General features: G+C 42.0%; 1 protein-coding gene across 3 annotated transcripts in view; it reads left to right on the top strand.

The window, feature by feature from the left end:
• BACH2 (BACH transcriptional regulator 2) overlaps positions 1-24,133 on the top strand; it is a 344,951-nt gene that overhangs the window by 44,482 nt on the left and 276,336 nt on the right. For 2 of the 3 annotated variants that reach the window (XM_088470806.1, XM_088470825.1), the window contains exon 2: positions 1,864-1,975. The gene's annotated coding sequence lies outside the window, so the exon portion shown is untranslated. Of the gene's footprint in view, positions 1-1,863; positions 1,976-17,912; positions 18,040-24,133 lie in introns of all 3 variants that reach the window. The other variant, XM_088470814.1, reaches the window with a different exon arrangement.

The following is a 24,133-nucleotide window of genomic DNA, read 5'->3' as shown; positions in this document are numbered from 1 at the left end:
GCATAAGGAGCCGAAAGGATTCCTCTTTGCAACCCGGGACTCCGAAAATATTGTATTTTCTGAGCTTGATGGATTTAAATCCCCATACTAGTGTATGAGTACAGATTGGGGCTAAAAGGTAAGCAGGAGATATCAGTGAATAGTTTCGATCCTTTGTTTCTATAAAGGTAGGTGAAAATGTTAAGTGATAATGAATGAACCCCACTGTGATTACCTAAAGTAAGTGCTGCACTAAAGACTTCGGTTTTGTAAAAGAGACATTGGGTCATTCCACTCTGAGAGAGAGATCATTTTATTTAGTTAGAGCTTTACTTTACTTGTTTATTTTTGTGCTGCTAACAAAACTAGCTGCAGATACTTGTGCCACTTGTTTACAATCATTTTGATATGGGTTGGCTGCTGTTCTTGAGTGTCACAGTTCCTCTTGGTGTCTTCATTCCTATGTCATATTCAGATAAGTCCTTCTATGAGGCCAGTCTTGGTTGTGATTGTCTTAAGTGTTTTATTTTTTTTGTTTATTTTTCAATTGCCCAAAGATTCTCAATTGGATTTACATCTGGGCGGTTACCTAGCCAAAAAAAGAACATCTGCATTATATTCTTCCCAGGCTGCATCCTTCAAAATACAGTTTCCCTACCAAATTTTTTTAAATAATGGACCTAGAATCTTAGGTAATTTTATGTGTTATATCATTGCATGGCAAAACAGTTTTACAGTTGTTTGTGGCCAGTAGATCAGGAAAAGTATGAAATGTAAAAAACTGTTGTTGAGTACAATATGTACACAAACAGGTATTCAAATTATTTGAGTAGTCTAACAAATATAGTAACTATATTAAATTTAACATTTGTGTGAATCTAGTTTACTTCGTGACCTGTGTGTGTGTGTGATTTTTGCTTCTATTTGATTTAGTTGTGGTACTATTAGTTTAATCAATAATTTTTGCTTAATGTCTTCAGAAACATGAATTGTCATCATTAGTGATTTAGGGCCTGATTCACCAAGGATCGCAAGTGCGATTACGCGCGCAATTGGCCGATTGTTACATTCTGCGCATGCATCGCAGTGCGCGAGCCAGCCACTGTGACTGGGACTGCGATCGTAGTGACTATGCAGACCCATCGCAGAGTGATTGACAGGAAGTACCATTTGGGGGAGGTAATGGGTGGGGGAGAAACGCAGGCATGCCGGGGCGTTAAATTAGCCACTGCGATGCCATACGTAGCCTGAGCTCTCACTGCGTACCGGAAGGTTAGCAATTTCTGAGTAAGGTCTGACCCTGTGCAAGTGTGTGTAAGGCTGCGATGGTACTCTGTTACCGATGCTTTTGCAGTCTTGCTAAGTATTACGGATGTGTGTAAGGTAAGGTGGGTGTCCTTATTTTGTGCTGTGTCGGTATAGCGATCGCAGTGGATTAGCATATCTTCTGTGAGACTGCATGCATAAATCGCTATAGCATTTGCAGTTGCGATCTATACTGAATAAGGCCCATAGGCTCACAAGGGGTTAAACCACCAAAAATGTAGCTGGGTAAGTATTAGTAGGTTGCAAAAATGCCCACCTTTGCTCTTGGGTCTTATAACACACTCTCACAGTAAATACAGCACATATATGAGGAATCTACATAAATAGAAGCTGCCTAACATATTTAGGGTGTGTACTGTGTGTGAAAATGCATTGCTGAGCATCCAATACAATTGAGAAAAATACAGAAATTGTCATGTTATTTTAATATGATAAAAGGAGAGGTTTCTTCTAATATATTATTAATATTATTATTATTAAACCGTGCAAAATTAACTTGGTTATGTTGTTTAACGGTTTAAGCTAATAAAGTGATTAAAGTGGTGTTTCTGTTGACAGGTGATGCTTATTGGTGTGCTGCCATTTGGACAGGAAGACTTTCTCCCGGAAACATTAAAGACCAAGGTTTGGCGGTGTTCTGTTAAATGACTGCTTCTTGGGACAACTACAGGTAAATATCAAAGGAATGTAGACTTAGCTGTGAATGATCCCAATGTAATGAACAGGAGTTAAACAGTAAAATAATCTAACTGATAAATATTAAATACCAAGGCCATAAAACCTTAATCTTGTCTCTGGTGGCTATCAAAGTCCATTATTAGGTGACTGTCAGTGGGGGTAATTTATGAACATGGGAAAATGAGTGTGCAGTGATAAAGTTCTCTCTTCCTCTTTGGCTATTTAATAGATATTTAATAGACTTATTTTAACTAATTTCCTTTAATAAATATTTCTTCAGACATTCAGCACGTATGTTCTTTTTTAATGATTTGGATAGTCAGTGATGATTGGAGTTGTTCATGTTAAAGTCCACACAGCAGCATTACTCCTGCAATTTAACCACAAAGCTAATGGCGGCAGTAATGCCGGTTCAGCTACTACTTCTAAGATGACGACTTTTGCCTTGATCAGCAGAGCCACCAAGAGACCCATAAGGTCCCACAACTGAGGGGGCATGACCAAGCATGTGTGGAGCGTGCGCAGACCCTGTTTTAAATGCGGTGTAACCTCTACAGAAGCTCTGCGCTGCCCGCCAGGTGGTCATACCCTCTTAGTGCCCCTGCTGATTCGGTGCATTTTATACAAAAAAACCACCACATTATTATTAGTAGATAATGCAATTTAATAATGCACTGAAATTACCCAGTTAAAATAAAGTCAGAACTGATGTGTGATATCCCAACAGATTTTTCTGTGCTAGTCCCTATGAAGGAGCTGCATGCTTTTTAAAAGATATTTTACTATTGAAATGAATGGGTTTTACCTAGGTGGTGTCAAGTATTTCCTTCTCTAACCATTTTAAAAGGCCGCATGCAGAGTTTAGGACATAACAGGGAAAACGGATGAAGGGAGCAATGTAGCAATCCTTAGAAGCCGATGTTCATTCTATTGTAACTGTCATAAAAGGGACTAAAGTGTTTGTTATAAACTGCTAAAATACAGTATTATGAAGAGCTCATTGGGCAGTATATCTGCCTTAGAAACATTGAAGAGTTCTTTTTCCCTCGCTGTTTCCTGCTGGATGACAATAGCTGGTGTCACAACATCCCTTACTGTGAGATATTGCATACATTAATGAGGCTCAAATGAGCAGAACTGGGCAAGTGTAAATCTATTTTTGTGTGGTGCAATAAAATTGGTTCAATCACTTTAAAAATGCATTGTGTGCTCATATTTCTTTGCATTTGTAAATGATCACAATTGCTTTTTACAGACATTATAGTGTAATTTTCTAATGTAATATGCTGTACACCTATTACTGCAATGTAACACTTAAGACAATGATACCTAGATATTATTTTATGTAGTACAGATATGCTGTTCTAGAATTGAGCTAATGCTTGCCGTATAGATTTCTTTTTTAGGAACTTTCAGAACAGAATTGATTCCTTCTTGTTTTTCTCATTGTAATAGGAGAAAGGAATTTGTGTGTTGTGCAATGAGATTTATTAACCTAGAACTGATATGCAGTCTTATCACAATGCTAGTCAGTGATTCCTAACTACAAAAAAAATAATTTTAATGTATGCTAATATATGCCAGTGTTTCAAGCCATTCCAAACAAGATACAATGCACTGCAGTATACTGTGCATTTATTTCTTGTTTGCATATCAAACGCCTCGCATATATTCTAAGTGCACTCTTACTGTTCCCTTTGAAGTTCTGGATAAAAATGTTTGTTGCTATTTTTTTTGTATGCTCCATATAATTGAATAGCTAATGCAGTGGTTCCCAAACTTTTTTGAATCATGGTGCCCTATAAATCGGCATTGTTTTCATGGCACCCCTAAGCCAAAAGTTTGTTGTTGAGAAATTCTGAAAAAATGTAGTAGTGAAGTAGTACAGTGATGTATATTGTGCTGACCTGTCATCCTTAGGTTTGGTTATATAGTGGTGGACAGGTTTGTGCTTCTCTCTCAAATATTATTTTCTATTTTTTTATGAAACCTGAATGAATTTTAGGATTATGATGCAGTATTAAGCTGCATACACACACAATGATTTTGTGAACGATTAAAAAAAAATTCATTCACTTTCTGAGTCAAATGAACGATTATCGTTCATGCGCGTTCACGTTTGTAGTTCAGTCAGACTTGTCAACTCAACAATTTTCAGTAAGTCAATATTCAAAATTTGTTTGTAGTTCAAAAAATCGTTCATTACACTTTAAAAAATCGGACAGATAATCTGACAGAAAATCGTTCATAAAATCGTTGAGCGTGTATGCAGCTTTAGTCTAACTTCAGCAATAGTCCAATGTAATAGTGGACTTATAACTCTACAAAGGACATCATTGCATTCCCCAAAAAAGCATATATATCATCTATTTTACTGAAAGGTTCTTTTAGTTTTCATCTTGGTATTACTGAAGGTGAATGGACATGTTAAGTGAAATGAGGAAAAAAAATAAAAGCCTCAGTCTGTCTACAGACTGTTTTAGCTGCAATAAGCATGAGGTCCACACCCGTAAGAATTATTGAAAGCCCTTCACTCACATGCATTACCAAACAAGAGAAGCATGCACACATTACAGAAAAAGGACAGCCGATTTAATAAGTAATAACTACAATAGGGCACTATTTGTGGTCAGCGCTGGTATGTAAGGTACCAACCATGCTCTACTGCTTACTGTAGATCAAGAACTATATATCCATCAAATGACAGGTACATTAAGATCTGGTGTAAATACAATTTGCTTAAAATGTATATTTTGTTGGTCTTAAGAAAACTAGAGCTCTGTATGCTTTGTAAACTTCACGTTGGTTTTTAGGTGCAATTTATGCTTTTTGCGTAAATTGTGTCCAGTACTACAATCCCTCAGTGTGTAATGAACTTGTAAGTGGAACACACGTAATTGTTAGTAAGAATGCATACATTGTTTCCATGAAGGTTGCAAATGTATTGGTTTGTGAAGTCGTTTTTATTTTTAATTGTGGATTCAGACAGGATTTTCCAAAAGATCTTTTCAAATGTGTTCATTTTGTTTTGTCCCTTTTGGTATATCTGCTGGATATTCAGCAAGATATAACACACTTTATTTTAAATCTATTTATTTTTCATTAATTACACAGAGTAGAAAAACTATCCAATACTTAGAGTGGCTCATAGTAATGATGAAAACTATATTTTCCTTTACTCATGAAACAGCTGTACTGTTCTTCAGTAAAGATCAACTGAATATGCATAATTAGTAATCTGGCTCCTTGGGGAGCTAGGGACAGCTGTATGATGCTGTGATCACCGCTTTCTTCTGTGTTTTCGACAAAAGAGATGTTTATTACAGCTTCTCCAATATGTATGAAAAGGTTGACCTGCGGTGCCTTTGGTTTTTGTTAATAACACTGCCGCCATAGCTAGTTATATCGTGACGAAAACTAACAGCTGAGCTGTTGCCCATTGTTCCACATGGTTACTTACCAGTCTCGCCGCCACCAGACGATCCTCTCATATGCGCCATCCAGTCTGAATGAGATCTTATGGTTTTGCAAGATCTCAGGCACGCGCAATGCGGCTGCTGAGTCGTTTCCCAGGGGCGTATCTACCCATTGGCCAGGATGGCACTCGCCAGGTGCGCCCGCCAAAGGGGGGCGCCTTCTGGCCATGCCACCAGCAGCCAAGGGGTATAAATCAGGCCGGCACTAGCGGCGGTGCAGCCGGTGCCTTGCACCACACCCACCACTAGTGCCCCGAGCCCCACAAGTGTAGGGCAGACTGCAGTGAGAGCGGTCTGCCCTACAGTTACAAACACACAGCCGCCAGCGGCAGCTGTGTGTTTGTTATAGCAGCCAGCCAATGAAAGTCAGACAGACTATCATTGGCTGCTGCGTACTCCACAGAGGGAGCCGGCTGGAGCTCACTCATGAGCTCCGTCTTCCGGCTTCCCCCGCAGCGGGTGATGGGAGAGACGTCGTGACGTCTCTCCCATCCCATAGTGCAGAGCGAGAGCGGGCCCGGAGGAGTGGACAGCGGTGGTTGTTGGCAGGAGCGGGGATCAGGTAAGTTGTGTTTTTTTTTTTGCGTGTGTGTAAGCCCTGGCACGGGGGGGTTATTGTATAGAGCGTTGGCCACTGCTGAGTGCACTTCATTGGGGGGGTGTGGCCGCTACTGGGGGCATTGTATAGGGGGGCTGTTACTGGGTGCACTTTGTTGGGGGGGCATTGTATAGGGGAGACTACTACTGGGGGCACTGTATATGGGAGACTACTACTGGGGGCACTGTATATGGGAGACTACTACTGGGGGCACTGTATACGGGAGACTACTACTGGGGGCATTGTATAGGGGCACTACTACTGGGGGCACTGCATAGGGGGGACTATTATTGGGGGCAATGCAGTATAGGAGGAATTACTACTGGGGGCACTGCAGCATAGGGGAGATTACTACTGGGGGCACTGTATATGGGAGACTACTACTGGGGGCACTGTATATGGGAGACTACTACTGGGGGCACTGTATATGGGAGACTACTACTGGGGGCACTGTATATGGGAGACTACTACTGGGGGCACTGTATACGGGAGACTACTACTGGGGGCATTGTATAGGGGCACTACTACTGGGGGCACTGCATAGGGGGGACTATTATTGGGGGCAATGCAGTATAGGAGGAATTACTACTGGGGGCACTGCAGCATAGGGGAGATTACTACTGGGGGCACTGTATAGGGGGGACTACTACTGGGGGCACTGCAGCATAGGGAAGGTTACTACTGGGGGCAATGCAGCATAGGGGGGATTACTACTGGGGGCACTGCATAGGGGGTGGCCGCTACTGGGGGCACTGCATAGGGGGTGGCCGCTACTGGGGGCACTGCATAGGGGTCTACTACTGGGGGCACTGCATTGAGGGGACTACTACTGGGGGTACTGCCTGAAATTATGAGGGAAGGGGAGCGCCAGTCCATTACACTGCCAGGGGCGCTCGGATCTCTAGATACACCCCTGTCATTTCCTTATCGCATCAACACTAGGCTGATGTGATACAAGCAAGGCAGAGATCGCTCTTTATAATTTATATCCCCATTAAGATATTCAGCATCATTGCAATTAGCAATGATGCAGGATGTTTCTGATCGCTGAGAGAAGGAACATTTTGATTAATTTACCGCGAGCTAATTGAAGCAGCTGGGCTATTCAATTAGAGCTAAAGACGAGCTGCAGTTAACGAGGTTGATTTTTTTTTTCAGGCCTGCGCAGGCTTGAAAAGAAATCCACATTAAATAGCCTGTTTGCGAGTGCCACGACAGGTTAATTTCTAGGTCTGGGAACTTATGCCGGATTCTATGAATTAACGCAGTAATTTACCAGGCGAGAAAAATGAGCTTTAATTGAATAGCCCCAGGCATTAAAGCCAGAGGCTACCACCCTTTTTCACCCATGGTAAATTATCGTTGTTAATTGAAATGCGCCCTTAATGTGTAATGTTACTAGAAGGAACAGTTTTCATAATGATTAATATAGATCTACAATAATTTTTTCCCAGTATTATAGCTTGTAGAATATTGAACCTAGAAGTGGCGATTGCTCACTGTAGTAGGAGCATCTGAAATTTCTGGACCCAGTTATTAAGATTAACACTTTGCTTAGTCACACATTTCCACATCTGTTTAATGCAGAAGGGATGTACAGTAAAATAGAGAGAGAGAAAAAAACAGAAAAATCTAGTTTTACCACCTCCTTTTTTGAAGTTATTTTACTGATCAACAAAGATCAATATCATAAACACCATGAAATATAAATATACAGATCTTACAAATCTTGAATGTGTACCATACAGAGAATACATATAGTGTAATCTACTAGACATGTGCCTAAGAACTACAATAAATTACCATCATCAGTTTATTTGTTTTGGTTAGTTACCTGATTCATACAAAACATTTCTTATAAGAAAGCTTATTTTTATTAGTTTTCAGATCTGTATAATATGCAATACTTGGTCAAATTAATGCAGAGTTTATGTGCAAAGTTATGAGCTAAATCATGCACATGGCGGGCCTGATGCACCACTGTCTTGAATTTGTAGAGTGCATTCACGTGTGTGTGTGTGTGTGTGTGTGTGTGTGTGTGTGTGTGTGTGTGTGTGACATTCTGCAGACACTGATAGGTGCGCTTCCTTCATTGCTCGGGCATAGGTTGTGCTTTTGTGCGTTTGTTTAAGCAATTTTTTTTAGCATACACGACACTGGGAGTTGTTTTTGCCTTATTACAGATGTCTTTTTGTAGTTGAATTGATGCCAAATAGCAAATACATTTGTTTAACAAAATAAATGGTTTACAAAATGGACGTCAGAGTAACGCAAGTGTCTGTAGTCTGCATATGCTACCGTTGAAAACATTTGAAGCAGAGGGACCGAAATATGCTGCTGTGCTAGTGAGTTAAATTTGCTGATATTGGGCATATGAGGCAATAGATGTATCCAGGACTTTTCAAATTGTTCTTACAGAGCACAAATCCACATTCGTACTATTTAATCTTTTTGGAACTTCTGCATTAATTTAGTCAAGTTAGTAAAACTGTTCATCAATACATTCTATACAAGGAAACACAAACTGAAGCGTCGTTAATAAATGTTCATTTTTTTTTCCTCTCATATACACAATATTACAGTTCATAATAGTGGTAGAATGGGAGGTTGTTATTCATCTGACATTCGTAATGTCGCCAGTCACATTGTCGGTTGTGTAATGTCGAGCACAGTATGCTAACACGTTACTAATGTTAGTTAAAGCATTGTAACCGAGTGTTATGAATACCAGTGACCACTCCCAGTAAGCCGTCTAGAACTTCAGACTGCGAGGTCTTCCGCCACTAACAACCGCCCGTTGTTCCCTTAGCGATGATTCCCTCACCGGTACTTAGGTGGCCGCCTGGACTTACTGCTCGGAGTAGTAGAAGCTTACAGGTCTGTCAACTGGAATCCTGAGGTGATGAGAAGGAGTTTTGTACAAGAAGAGATTATACAGTTGGAGAGATGTGGCTTGGGAGCCGATGGTGTGGTGTGCCGATAGTGCGGCAAAGGTGCCGTTGATGCGGCTTGTGAGCCGATGGTGCAGCAATAACTGTTGTTAGACAGTCAATGGTTATGCTATGGCTTTGGAATACGATGGTGCGGCAAGTGTGCCGATGCTGCGGCTTGTGTGCCGATGGTGCGGCAATAGCTGTTAGTAAACCGTTGATGGTAAAGCTGTGGCTTTGAGAGCCATATGGTGGGACAAATGTGCCAATGATGCAGCAAATGTGCCGATGGTGCGGCAATAAGTTAGTATTCAGATAGTATGTTGTGGTTTTAAGAGTCGATGGTGCGGTAAATGTGTCGATGATGTGGCAAATGTGCTGATGGTGCAGCTAGTGTGCCGATAATGCCGCAATAAGTTAGTAGTCAGATAATGTTGTGACTTTGAGATTCGATGGTGCGGCAAATGTGCCGATGATGCGGCAATAGCCATTAGTAGACAGTCAGATAGTAGGTTGTGGCTTTGAGAGCTGATGGTGTGGCTTGTGTGCCGATGGTGCAGCAATAGCCGTTGGTAGGTAGATCAAAGTAAATACTGCTGTTTGGAGAGTCGATGGCAGCACGGGGGTGTAGGTGCGGCTTGTGAGCCATAGACGAAGCTGGAGAGCTGGTAACAAATGTACCGAAGGTGCGGCAAGAGCTGATGGTAGATGAGTAAGTAGTCGGTGCTGCGGTTTGGAGAGCCGATGGCAGCACGGTGATGTAGGTGTGGCTTGGAAGTCGTAGAAGAAGCTGGAAAGCCGGAGTTGGCACAGAAGCCACTTCGGAAAGGTCAAAATCTGCACCACGAGGAGGAACAGAACGCTGACCATGCAGCCAATCCGAAACGCCAATCACGCAGCACTGTGGATGACATGTCGCTTCCTGAGGAGTGCCGATTGCCTAGTGACAGGAGAAACTGGAGTAACCCCATCTTAACTTGGTAAACTGCTCGAAGGAGACAAGTTGTAACACAGAGTCGGCACTTTAACTGATGTTTTACCGATCCCTGTAGAACACCAGGATTTTGTTAGCCAGAACAGTGCAAGAGATGTTCCTGCTGTGACATACTGTACACAAGTACAGCAAGAGTTGGTTTTGTTGTGTCTCATGTATCGCTACTTCTCTGCAGTACTTCCTGTATAGCTAAGTAACTGCACTTTCCAGTCACTGCCAAGTTCTGTAAGGAAACTTCTATCAAGAAAGCACAGGGATAAAATGCATTTAAAATGTGATTTTTGCTTTAAAGAATTCCTATTGTTTTCTACTTTCTGCACTTGCTTACTTTTATGCATTACACAATTTTAGACATGTCATTTATAACCATACCATTTTCTTTTTCTTAGAGTGCTTTTGAAATATTTTTGCCATTATAAATTAGTATACCAACTGGTAGAGCAGATTAAGTAGAAGAAATGTACACATTGACAGAAAGAGCGTTACATTTTGGAATGGCTGCAGCACCCATCAGTACAGCCTTACATGATCTGCTGTAGATTGATAATGTGCTTTAATGTCTTGGAATCCCCTCTGCTGTCATGGTTAGTGACTCAAGATACTGAATTTACTGCTGTGACTCAGATTACAACAATGTACTGTATGCTGTGGCATGAAATTCAAACTGCATTCTTTTGCCTCCCATTAAACGCACACAAACACAAGAGGAAAACAGCTTTCCTCATGGGGGCTCTGAGTATTGTTCAGTTAATTACCTGCATTTGGTTTTATTAGGTTCAGTTTCAATTGCTCTTGGGCATAAAATAAAACCTCTATGCCTTGCCTACTGCATTTTAATTGCCAAGGTGTGCTATGCTCTGTTGCTTTGTACAAGCATCCCTGGTTTTTATCATTGTTTTCTAAACTGTCACAGGTGGACTTGTGTTAAAGAACACCGATAATATTCAGTGTGAGGACCTAGGTAACACTTTCCCCAAAGTACATACATGATCGTACCACTGTTTTACATTACTTGGAAACAGAAGTCTCTCTTACCCTGTGCTGCCAGGCTTTGTCCTTTGCCGAGCTCATTTTCAATGTTTTGCATTCATCACATTCCAACATTAATAAGGCCATTTTTTTAATGCTGAACTCACAATTTATACCTTGTTTTTGTCAGCAAATCGGCCAGATAATTGTATAATTTGTACTTAGCTTTAAGCTTTGTAATTGTTGAGAAAATACCATTAGTCTTTTAGTACAGTCATACAATACATGTCAATAAAAGATGTAACCGAAATGGCCAAAAATGTGGATTTTAATTGAAATTTTACGAAGGTGAACAAAAAGCAAATGTGCAGTGTTTATCAGTTGGGAATAAAATAACAAAAACAAAACCAAAGAAATGCTGTATGTGTCCTGCTCCAGCATCAGTCTACCCTCTAACCAGCTGCAACCAGCAGGATTCTAGGTGAAGTTTTCACCACACATTCTACACTTGAACGCGAGAATGCCTTTTTGTTTTTTTTTTGGTAATTGCCTTGTTGTAACAGATTACAGTGTGTAGTATATGATAGCACAACAAAGCTTAAGCTGGGTACAAACTATACAATTATCTGGCAGAGCTCCTGACAAAGGTATCAGTTTGTGAGTGCAGCATAAAAGAAATTGCAATATTGGTGTTGGAATGTGAAAACGTAAAACCTCAAAATATGAGCAGAATACACAGGACAAAGAACCCTTGGCAGCAACGGGGTTAAAGAGACTTGTTGTCCAAGTACAGTAAAACCGTGGTACGGTTATGTATGTACTTTGAGTAAACTGTTACCTAGATCCTCAAACTTAACATTCTCACTGTTCACAAGCCCACATGTGACAAGTGATCGGCCAAAGAATTGTATAATGTGTACTCTCGTACAATCTCCACTTATCGCAGATAAATCAGTCTCTTCTCATGATTGGATCTTCAAGCTTGTTTAAAAGATAAGATAAATTTGGTTACGGTATTGTGCACATCTTATGCTGGGTACACACCTGCAAGATATATCTGCAGATCGAGTGATCTGCAGATATATCTTTAGATGATGGTCGTTCATACACACTGAATGGCCATCATCTGTCTGGCAGCCGCGAGTACCGCTGGCAGGGAGGCGGGTCGGGGGCAGGCCCATCCCCCTCCCCGCAGCTGCCGCTGTGTGTGAGTGTGGTCTGCAGACCGCCTGTACACACTGGCCGACAGACAGCAGATATATTGGCTATTGGCTGATCAATTAATCAGCCAGTATATCGGCCAGTGTGTACCCAGCATTAGTGTGTGTATGGTCTAACGACCGACTTGCAGACAGATCTTCCAATAATTGTGGATGTAATCTCTATTCCTTCCCATCATTAGGACAGATAGAGTGAGGATTGGAAGGAACAATTGTATGTATATATATGATATTGGATGTTTCCTTGCAAGGAAAAATTGTTACATTGCATCTTAAGTGAGCATTAAATAGTGTGTTCCCAGCTTTACCATTATTGAACTAGAAAACATTCCTTATTAAATGAGGGGACACATTTCTATATTTGACACATGATTGAGATCTTGGCTTTTTTAGATCCACCCCATCTGTATTAAATTATATTTTTTAAATGTACTGTTTTAAGTAATTTTCTGGTGATCACAGCATAGTGGACACAGCAGAAAGAGAGGACTGCTCTCCCTCAGATAAGGGTGCCCTCACTTCTGTTAACGCCAGTATGGCATAAATACTGTGTGTCTTTCCCCATCTATAATTAATGTAAATTTGTGGTGATATCGCCAAAGATCAAGTGTGAGCGCGTAGGCTCCCAGTCAAAACTTCCTTTCTGGACAGGCGGTGCACATGAAAACCTGTCTCCTCATTACATCTTTCTGCTATTGAAGGGTATCTTTGAACACTGAAATGTCTACTAATTTTAATGTCACCCTGTATGAATGTCTAGCTCTAATGACCATGTTTTGATTAGAAATTTATTTGCATGTATTCTTGTTATTTTCTGAAGCTAGATATTATCTAGTGATCATCAAATAATAGCTTCTAAAAGGACAGAATCGTACAAAAAAGGAGATTCTTGCAAATGTTGGTGCCACCATGTATGCAGGTATTATTAATCATACATTATCTATGGATAATGTATGATTTCTGTAGTTCAGGCTGATGATGTCTGCTGATCACAGGTGATCACCAGAACATAATAATGGCTGATTGGGCTTATCGTTTGAAAGAAAAGACTCCTCTCTCTTTCAAACAATGTTACCCTCATTTATGGCAAACATTTTCTGAGTGTACAGTGATACAATAAGTGCTAAGGACCCAATCATTCTCAAGATGCACAGGATAGCTACCCTGTAATTAATTTCATGTTCTAATTGCAGGCAGGGGTGCCAAGGGGGGTGGGGAGCGGGTACTAATTACCCTGGCCCAAACCAGGGCCGAAACTAGGATATCTGTCACCCGGTGCAAGGCAGCAATTTTGCGCCCCCTTCCTTCCCGTACCTGGATTTTGTCCTTGCTCCTCTATAAGGCAGTGCACTAGTCAGACGTCCCTGGTATAGTGACTTACATTATTCCACACACAATAATGCCCATTACACATTATGCCACACACTGTAATGCCTATTACCAAAGTGCCACTTACATATTTGCCCGACACCATTTCATGCCCCACAGTAAGGCTTCTAATTACTTTAAAATTACCTGCTCATTGTCAGGGGTTTTAAGCTCATTACCAGGGGTTTCATGCTCGTTGCCAGGGGGTTTCATGCTCGTTGCCATAGGGTTACATGCTCGTTGCCAGGAGGATTCAACTTTCAGCATCTTCTCCCGACATTTGCGCTGGCCTACAGACACTAGAGGTCCAGGAGGACCTCTAGTGTCTGTATCCTCAATGGCGGCGGCCATTTTTTGATTGCCGTTTTCTGAATCTGCAGCCCCCAAGCCACTGTGAGTCAGACCTTTTTCACCCCCTGCATTCCAGCACCCGGTGTACGTGCACCTCTAGCCCCCTCCCCCCCTAGTTGTGGCCCTGCCCAAACTTGATGGAGGGGCCTGGGTCCGCCTCCCTTACCTGTTAGCGGTCGGCAGCATCACTCCCCAACTCAGCACATGCTGCTGTGTGCTGGGCTGCAGTGGGACCATGGATGCCACTGATCAGTAGCAGCAGTCTCCTCTGGCAGTGTGGGGGGGAAGGGGGAACTATCACACTGATCGTGCCACCACTGGATTTGCCCCTAGCTCAGGGACACATGACTGCCTATGTGGAGTGCGCAAAAACTTTTTTTTTTTTTTGTTTTTTAAAGGAGGCGTGGTCACACCTTCTGGAATTAGGCCAGGCCACCAAAAAATAACCATGACCGGCAAGCCTCACTACGGCCCTGATTGCAGGCATTATTTTGATGAAACCTTGAAATGCTCTGTTCCAGCTGTATTTTCTAAAATTAACTAATTGAATTATGTGCTAGTTACAAGTACGTAGTACCAGAGTTGCCATCTGAAGGCCAAAATAAATTAGTTCATTGCCCTTTCTAAATAACTGGTACCATTGAGGGCTGTCATGCATAATGCATTGATTAGAAACCCCATTTAAGTAAATGGCTTAAAGTTATACTTCCCAACTTTTTACCCAGGCAGCCTGGAGCACCCCCACGTGGAAGGTGCAGGGGGACTGGTGCAGTGAGTTGTGTCATTGCGGACTGCCCATTTCTCTACCAAAGTGGGCAGATATAGAAGGGTGATCTATTCTCTCGGGAGTCAATGAGAGCTCCCCAAAATTTGGGGTCTCCTAGACATTCCTGCAGGAGTAGGGGATAGTTGCAGTTCATTTATTATTATCTTTCGTTTATAAGACGCCACAAGGGTTCCATAGCACCAACACCCAAACCTGAATAAAACGTTCATAAGCTAAATCTGTTTGAAACACATGGAATCACTGCATGTACATCCAGGTTTGAAGCAGCTAACTTTGAGCCAGAAGCAATTTCATTGTAAATTTGAAGCTGCTGTATTTGAGCATTCCCCCCCTCCCCTCCAGAATTTATATTCCGCTCATTGTTGGAACTCTATCCCTGTTTAGCTATGAAGCTGATGTAATTTATGGCGTATGCATTTTTTTTCCCACTTTCCAGGGGAGGGTGAGAGCTTTTCATTTTCTCTCAATGTGAAACAAGTGTCAAGGGCGCCACGGCAACTGTTGCATCTGCCAAGAATGTGCCTATTTTTAAACACTGGGGATCAAATATCAGCAATGCTGGTTACAAATCCTTATCTGTGTGCATGAGGAAGCCCTCCTCTGTTTGGTCTACAAATGGGAATGCCTCTACTTGCCTTGTTTACACTGCAGCTCTGTGCATTCTTTAGTAATTATAGTAATGGAACCAGAGGGAAAGGGGGACGGGAGGACAGGATGCTATATGAGGTAAACTTTGCTTTGAAAGTTAGTGAATGAAAAGAAACTCTGTCTGGGAAAGTAGTTTAAAAGAAGGGAGGGAGAGCGCTTCATCCACACAGGGAAATACTGTCCTTTACCTCTACTTTGCTGCATAGAAACCAGATGGTCTGCTGGAACACCCGCTCTGAAAACGGAGAAGCCAAACATATGGCTGATGGTCGGGAGAGGCGTTTCAAAGCCAAAGCATTTGTTACTGCTTCACATTACAGACTGTTATGTCATTGCCAAGCTAAGTGCTTAATACCCACTGTGGTTACTGGGCATACTCTTACACAAATGACTTAGCTCTTTGTTGGCAAAGAGCAAGTTGACATCATCGGCTAGTTTTTCTAAAACGTCCTCTTTCTTTCCTGTGCTACAGCCCAGGAGGGGGCATTGTATTGTTCTATTATGTCTTATTTGCATTAATGAATCTCTCCCTGGACTGTTCCTTTCGTAGCTACTATAGGATACTGCTGATGTACGTGGCACTGAGGAAGGTGGTTGGTTTTTGTTTTTTTCGGAGATCTGGGCAAAACTAAGGCCTATGTTATCTACGGAACTGCTGAGCTCATTCATCTCTTTTTCACGGCCGTTTCCTTTTATTTTCAGCCAAATCTGTCAAGCCTGACAGGCGAGTAATTTGAGCCAGAGAAAGGGCAGAGCTCCAGGTCCTTTCCACAAAGCAATTCTTCTCCTCCCCTCCTGGGAAGGCTCCGAACTTGGCCTGCTTCAGGCAGATGGATTTGTTGAGTCATGTGAGATCATTTACACAAAAATACATAGTGAGCTAGCGAGCGAGCAGAAAAAAAAAGAAAAACCGTTGCAATTACTCTCATACTGATTACTGAAAACATTCGTTCTTAATGGTCATTTAAAAGCTAAATATACAAAGTATGAGAATCTTCCAATCTCCGTTTTACTAACTGTTACGGCCTATGGTACATGAGTGTAAAAAATATTACCACCATAGGCTGTATTTCTTATTTCATGCTTTTAGGGAACAATAAAAGAATCACAATAACACAGAAAATCCCACTTTACTGTGTGCTGTTCAGTTTAGCTGACGGTGTTGGGCAACACCTCCCTGATCCTTCACCTGCAGCTACCAACTCCTTCTTGTTGTTTTGTCAAATTTGTTTGTTATATTTTGTAACACTTGCTTAATATATCTGCTGACATGTTATGTTATTACAGATGTCTTTCTTAATGGTATTGTTTTAAATTATTAAGCTTAAGGGGCAAATGTACTAAAAATTGCGGAAGTGTCCTGATTATTTGCATTGTACATTGCAGCAAGATTATCCCCGCTATGTACGAAGTCCCCGCGAGTTACATTCTAATCATATTTCAGGTGTCTTTCATATTTGTGAAAGACTCTTCCTGAGAATCTGACACAGCACATTGTCCAATTCGGGAACCAGACAGAGGAATCCGGAAAGGAATCGGAAGATGTCTCAATAGGCATAAATTTGGTGTACGTCATCTGAGGATGACACAAACCAAAGGGACAAGACTTCAAAAAGCTTTTCTGTGTTTGGTACATGGCATACTTGCCTACCCTCCCGATTTGGTCGGGAGCCTCCCGAAAATCGGGTGCCGCTCCCGACCTCCCGGGAAGGCAGGCAAGTCTCCTGGCAGCTACCGACCCCTCCTGCCCCTCACTGCAATTACAGAAAAATCCCCGGCAGTGGGTGGCCTGTGACGCGATTCATGCTGAATCGCGTCATTTTGGCCCCGCCCCCTGCTTCACGCTGCCTGTAATATCGGCAGTGTGTAGCGGGGGCGGGGCCGATTCGTCGCGGTGCTCTGCCCGTAAACTCTTGTAGTCTGGCCGGCGCCGCCCCCGTTTGGTGGCCAGATAGTCAAGCCGATCTGGCTGCTCCCTCCCGGAAGGGGCAGCCAGATAGTCGGCAAGCATGGTACATGGTGGTCAAACTGCAGTCCCCATTGACTGCAGCGGTAATAAGCCTATGGCAGTGGATTTCTGTGACATCTTCTGCATTAGGCTGTTAGTAGCCAGGATACATCAAATAATGCAGAAACTGCAGTGTCTGTATAATTTTATGGAAAACCAGCTTGAAAAATAGGCCAAACCTTCAAAAAGAGGGCAAGTTGAGGTGTTGCCCATAGCAACCAATCAGATTCTACTTATTTATCTTGTTCATTTCTGTAAAATGATTGGTTGGTGTAGGCAACACCTTCATTTGTTCTTTTTAGAAGGTTTGATACATCTTCCCTCAAAGGGCAATACGCAGCCTTTTAGAAGATTAGAAGTATATCGGGTGGCCTATCTTTGCCATAGAGTGTGTGCAGTTTGTCAGATATTCTTTGAAATAGTCATATTGTTTACAGAACAATGTGTATTTGTTGATTTACCTTATCCTCCTTTATCCTGGAACTTACATACAGATGTTATGTTATGAATCCCCCCTCAGACCGACGTGCCTCATGTCTGGGTACATTGATGTGTGATTTTTGAATTGCTTTCTCTGCAGATCAGATGACCAACAGTGTTTTCTTCTGCTGCTCCGAGGCTGACTTAAAACATAATTAAACTTACATGAAAATTATCCTCTCAAGAGCTAGACAGAAAAATGCAGTGCAGATTCCTTCTTGAATAAGGTAACGTCTATTTCTCAGAAAGAGGTGGGGCCAATTTGGTGAGCTAACTGAATACATCTATAAAAGGGAAAGAGAGAAAGCGAATATCTTGCTCTAACATGATGATGTGTACAATAAGGCTGGCTGTGCTGGTGTCTGCTTGCGTTGCAGTTATTCTTTTCTTCCCCTGACAGAGATAGACAATGCCTGTGTAACTGATACAGAGAATGAACACAAGCTGCATTACACACATTGCAATTTGCACTTTTTATCTGACAGTAGCGGATGGCAATTACTAAATAAAAACGTGATCTGTATCAATGCTCATTAGTGTTACTTTTTATCCATAAGGGTAAACTCAATGAAATTATATATATATATATATATATATATATATATATATATATATATACACACACACTATCCTTTTTTGGCTTCAATGACAGAGTTGACCAACGATTTGAACTATGAACGATTTTTGACTGCATTAAAATGACTGAAATCGTCCAAAACTGACTGCAAACACATCAGATGTCCGATATCGTTATCTGACCATCGGCATACGCGCACGCAATGGGGTTTCCGAGTACCTAGAAGACCCCACCCCCCACCCCCCGTGGCCGCCGCTCCATCGCTGCCTGGCTGAATTATTCTTTTTTTCTAAAGAAAAGAAGGAGCAGCCGGGCCCCGGAGTTCTGCTTACAACTGGCTGGAGCTTGGCTGCTGGCTGAACGTAGGGGGAGCTGCAGCGGCAGCGCGCAGCTCCTCCCAGGCAGTTCCGATTGGCAACGTGAGAGGCAGCTGAGAAGCTGAGCTGCCGCCGGGTGCTGACTATTCCCGGCGCTTCTCCTGGAGCCGCAGGTGAAGGAGTGTGTGTTGTATGTCTGTGTCAGTGTGTGTGTGTTTGTGTACTCTGTGTCAGTGTGTGTCTATATGTGTGTGTGTAGTCTTTGTGAGTGCCCTATCAGTGTGTGTGTCTGTGTAGTCTGTCAGTGTGTGTGTGTATTCTGTGTCAGTGTGCGTGTAGTCTTTGTGAGTGCCCTAGCCGTGTGTCTGTATCAGTGTGTGTGTGCAGTCCTTGTGTGTCTGTCAGTGTGTGTGTGTAGTCTTTGTGAGTGTGTGTGTGTAATGCTGAACAGTCCATCAAATATATATATGTGTGTGTGTGTGTGTGTGTGTGTGTGTGTGTGTGTGTATGTATGTATATATATATATATATATATCTCTCTGAAACAGCGAGTGCTGCTGCCTGTTTTCATCTGTTTTTTTTATAAAATCCCCACCGTTTGACACTAGTTAGATTGTGGGAGTGCCGGACTGGGCTATTGGGATGTATGTATGTATAAGTGTGTGTATGTGTGTGTGTGTGTGTGTGTGTGTGTGTGTGTGTGTGTGTGTATATATATATATATATATATATATATATGTGTGTGTGTGTGTAATATAATATAGCGTTCCCGCTAGGCTGTTTTAGCTTGGCGCGGCGCCCTGCCCTGCTTCTGGAGGGCAAAAAGCGCCCTGCCCTCACAGCCTGCGGGTGCCGTTCTCACCCGCGGGACGCAGTGTCCCGCGGGTGGAGAAACATGCGGTGACCCGGTCACCGCCGGAGAATAGACGCCGGGCGCTGCGCCCGGCATCTATTCTCCCTTTCTGCAGCGCTTGGGGGCTGCCCGGCATGTCCGTAAGCGCCGGGCACGCCCCCAAGTAGGACGAAAAGGGGACGTGTCTTATAGACACGCCCCCTTTTCATGACCACGCCCCCTTTTCGTGCTCGCGCGCGCACAAGGTTGCCCTCTCTAGCTCCGGCGCCCTGCCTGCCGCCGGAGCTAGAGTGAACACTGTATGTGTGTGTGTGTGTGTGTGTGTGTGTGTATATATTTCTATATATATATATATATAATATCTCTCTCTCTCTCTCTCTCTCTCTCTCTCTCTCTCTCTCTCTCTCTCTCTCTCTCTCTCTCTCTCTCTCTCTCTCTCTCTCTCTCTCTCTCTATATATATATATATATATATATATATATATATATATATATATATATATATATATATATATATATTATACACACATACACACACACACAGAGAGTCAGGTCCATAAATATTGGGACATTGACAGAATTTTCAGATTTTGGCCTCTCTTCACCACCGCAATGGCTTTGAAATGAAACAAACAAGATGTGATTTTAACTGCAGACTTTCAGATTTAATTTGAAAGTAATTACATCCAAATCGGGTGAACGGTGTAGGAATTACAACAGTTTCAATATGTGCCTCCCACTTTTTAAGGGGCCAAAAGTAATGGGACTATCAACTCCAAAGCTATTTCATGGACAGGTGTGTGGGCTATTCCCTCATTATTTCATTATCAATTAAGCAGGTAAAAGGTCTGGAGTTTATTCTAGGTGTGACATTTGCATTTGGAATCAGTTGCTGTCAACTCTCAATATGAGATCCAAAGAGCTGTCCCTATCAGTGAAGCAAGCCATCATTAGGCTGAAAAATCAAAACAATCCCATCAGAGAGATGGCAAAAACATTAGGTGTGGCCAAATCAACTGTTTGGACCATTCTTAAAAAGAAAGAACGCACCAGAGAGCTCAGCAACACCAAAAGACCCGGAAGACCACGGAAAACAGCTGTGGTGGATGACAAAAGAATTCTTTCCCTGGTGAAGAAAAACCCCTTCACAACAGTTGGCCAAATCAAGAACACTCTCCAGGAGGTAGATGTATATGTGTCAAAGTCAAAAATTAAGAGAAGACTTCTCAAGAGTGAATATAGAGGGTTCACCACAAATTACAAACCATTGGTGAGCCACAAAAACAGGAAGACCAGATTAGAGTTTGCCAAACAGCATCTAAAAAAGCCATTACAGTTCTGGAACAACATCCTATTGACAGATGAGACAAAGATCCACTTGTACCAGAGTGATGGGAAGAGAAGAGAAGGAAAGGAACTGCTCATGATCCAAAACATATCACCTCGTCAGTGAAGCATGGTGGTGGTAGTGTCATGGCGTGGGCATGTATGGCTGCCAATGGAACTGGTTCCCTTGTATTTATTGATGATGTGACTGCTGACAAAAGCAGCAGAATGAATTCTGATTTCGGCAATATTATATGCTCATATTCAGTCAAATGCTTCAGAACTCATTGGACAGCACTTCAGTGCAGATGGACAATGACCCGAAGCATGCTGCAAAAGCAACCAAAGAGTTTTTTAAGGCTAAAAAGTGGAATGTTATGCAATGGCCAAGTCAATCCCCTGACCTGAATCCGATTGAGCATGCATTTCACTTGATGAAGACAAAACTGAAGGGAAAATGCCCCAAGAACAAGCAGGAACTAAAGACATTTGCAGTAGAGGCCTGGCAGAGCATCACCAGGGATGAAACCCAGCGTCTGGTGATGTCTATGCGTTCCAGACTTCATGCTGTAATTGCCTGCAAAGGATTTGCAACAAAGTATTGAAAAGTGAATGTTAGATTTAGGATTGTTTAGTTTGTCCCATTACTTTTGGCCCCTTAAAAAGTGGGAGGCACATATAGAAGCTGTTATAATTCCTACACCGTTCACCTGATTTGTATGTAATTACCCTCAAATTAAATCTGAAAGTCTGCAGTTAAATCACATCTTGTTTGTTTCATTTCAAAGCCATTGTGGTGGTGAATAGAGGACAAAATATGAAAATTCTGTCAATGTCCCAATATTTATGGACCTGACTGTATATAATCTGTGGATTTTCTTTAATTGGCTCTGTATTTGGAAATTGGAAACCCCCCTTTCAGAATCCTGCGTTTGCCACTGATCGGGAACGCGCATTGTTCATCGTTCAAACATGTCAGATTTTCCTTCAGATATGAAAGATTTTTTAAATCATTATCGTTCAGATCTGAAGAAAAATCTGACCGTGTGTATGTACCATAAGATTGCATGTCCTGCCCAGTTTTGGTATGGCTGAAATTCAGACATTTGACACTGATGCTGTCGTACATCAAAACTAATTGTGTGCATCAATGGGAACAAATGATGGACAAATTGATTAACAAGAAAGGGGCTAGCCATAATTTTTTTATACATTAAAGTAATCAGTGGTTCTGATTACTAATCTAACATTTAGGAATATAGCTTAGAAAATGGGTCAGTTCTAACTGTCTGGGTTATTGCCTTGAGTACAGAAGTTCTCAGCGTAATGGGTAAAATATCAGAGATTGGCATGCCACAGAATATAGTCTATGAGGGCCATGGAGGACCATGATCAAATGGGGTTCTACTGAAAACAAGTAAGGTAAAATAAATTTGGGGAAAGTAAAAGTGCTGAATGAGGCAAATATTTTGCAGCACAGTGTGTGACAAATTTTGTTCCTCTTTAACGTAGAATAGCTTCATTTGGGATGACTATGCTTTATTTGCTTTCGAATAGCAGCATATTAGGGCCACAACATGCAGGCATATTGTTTTGTGTATTATCCTGGACACCAGTGATGGTATTGTGTTAGGATTATCAACTTTAGCGTTTATGATAAACAATTTTAAGCTAAAAACATTTTTTTTGTTAGTTTATGAATTATCAGGTTAATCTATGTTTATTTTTTTTTTTTTTATTAATAGCTTTTAGAAACCAGACAGTATATGCTTTTTCTACATTCTCTACACAATGCATCTTCCCCCAGCAGATATACCCTTCATTTTAAAGGAAGTTTCCAGCTACCAAATCTACTTCTTCACCAGCTTTACTATTCTTCTGCCTCCATTTTGTGGTGATTCTTCTGGGGGTGTTGCTTCACTTCTGTGACAAATCACTTGTATATTTCCTCCCCTCCCATGGTCTGCAGAGAGGACCATAATGCAGCCACTTCTTTTGAGCCACCCAGTTGGTCCACACAGTCAGTTTTTACCCATCCATACCCAGCTCAGATTGTGTAATGGCCCGATCTGTTATCGCTACCACTGAGTCCTCAAAGGACACCCAAGTATCCTACTCCTTTCTGTGCCCACCTCTTTCACCTACCCTCAAAACCTACACTGCGCATGGTGACTGCCTTGTAATTGGGGCAGGAGAAATAGAGGACTTCCTCCTAGTCCCCTGTGCCAGCACCTTTCTCTGTCAGTAACCAAACTATAGTAATTGCAGGAAGTCTTCAGCATTCATTCTGTAATCTGTTATTGAAGAACAGCCATTCACTGGTGTGTTGAGGTAGGTAGGAGATGGATGGTGGTGACGTTTGTTGGCATGTCTCCATAATTAGAGTGACTGCCAGACTATGCAATTGATAGTTTCTATAGTAAATCGGGGGTCATTTTTAGCAATACATCAGATGACTCCCTCCTCTTCAAAGCATGATGGGTCCTTTCTCAGTAACACACCTGATTCTGAGTAGAACACATTTGTGGCTGATTTTCCATTCTGTGGCATCCAACTTATCTCCTTCTGCTAATGCGAGAATCCTTACAACTGCATGTGGCAGCCTATCCCACCCAATGTCCACAGCCTTCATTATTAGTATTTGGACATACTCCCACTCCATGCTAGGTGCAAAAAAATCTGTCTTAAACAGGTATACCATCCCCGTCCGCACGCTAAAATCATGCATGGAAGACAACTTACACACCAACAACACTTGTGATACATAGAATGGAAGCATGGCTGTGGAGTGAGTACACCAAACATTCAACTCCGATACCTCTATTTTACTACTGTCTGACTCCTTCATGAATTGATTTTTACAGCCACCGACAAAAAAAATGCATGTTCACACCTTGCTTGTAGGTACATGGTTTGTTCAAAAAGTGCAATTTACACCATAGTCCACTAAACTGTAAATTAGGTCCAGCCTATCCCCTGTGCCACTACCAGCATGCCTGTACGTGTGTTAATACAATCCGTGATATTTATATAATACATATTTATTTTGAAGCTGGAGTCTGTACATTTCTTCTGTCTCCGCTGCACTGAATGAAAGTTGCTCAGAATCCATTTTATTAACAGGTGCATGAAATCAAGGGGGTTAAACTAGACAAGAAAAACAAATTAAGCAATTTCCCCCAGCACACTGCAATGGCCCAACAAAAGATACTTGCAGCCTACATAATAATAAAATGCAGAGGACTCGGT

Source organism: Taudactylus pleione, unplaced genomic scaffold (genome assembly GCF_031769625.1).
Source record: "Taudactylus pleione unplaced genomic scaffold, aTauple2 ptg000015l, whole genome shotgun sequence".
Classification (NCBI taxonomy): domain Eukaryota; kingdom Metazoa; phylum Chordata; class Amphibia; order Anura; family Myobatrachidae; genus Taudactylus; species Taudactylus pleione.
This window is presented reverse-complemented; position numbering and strand designations above follow the sequence as displayed.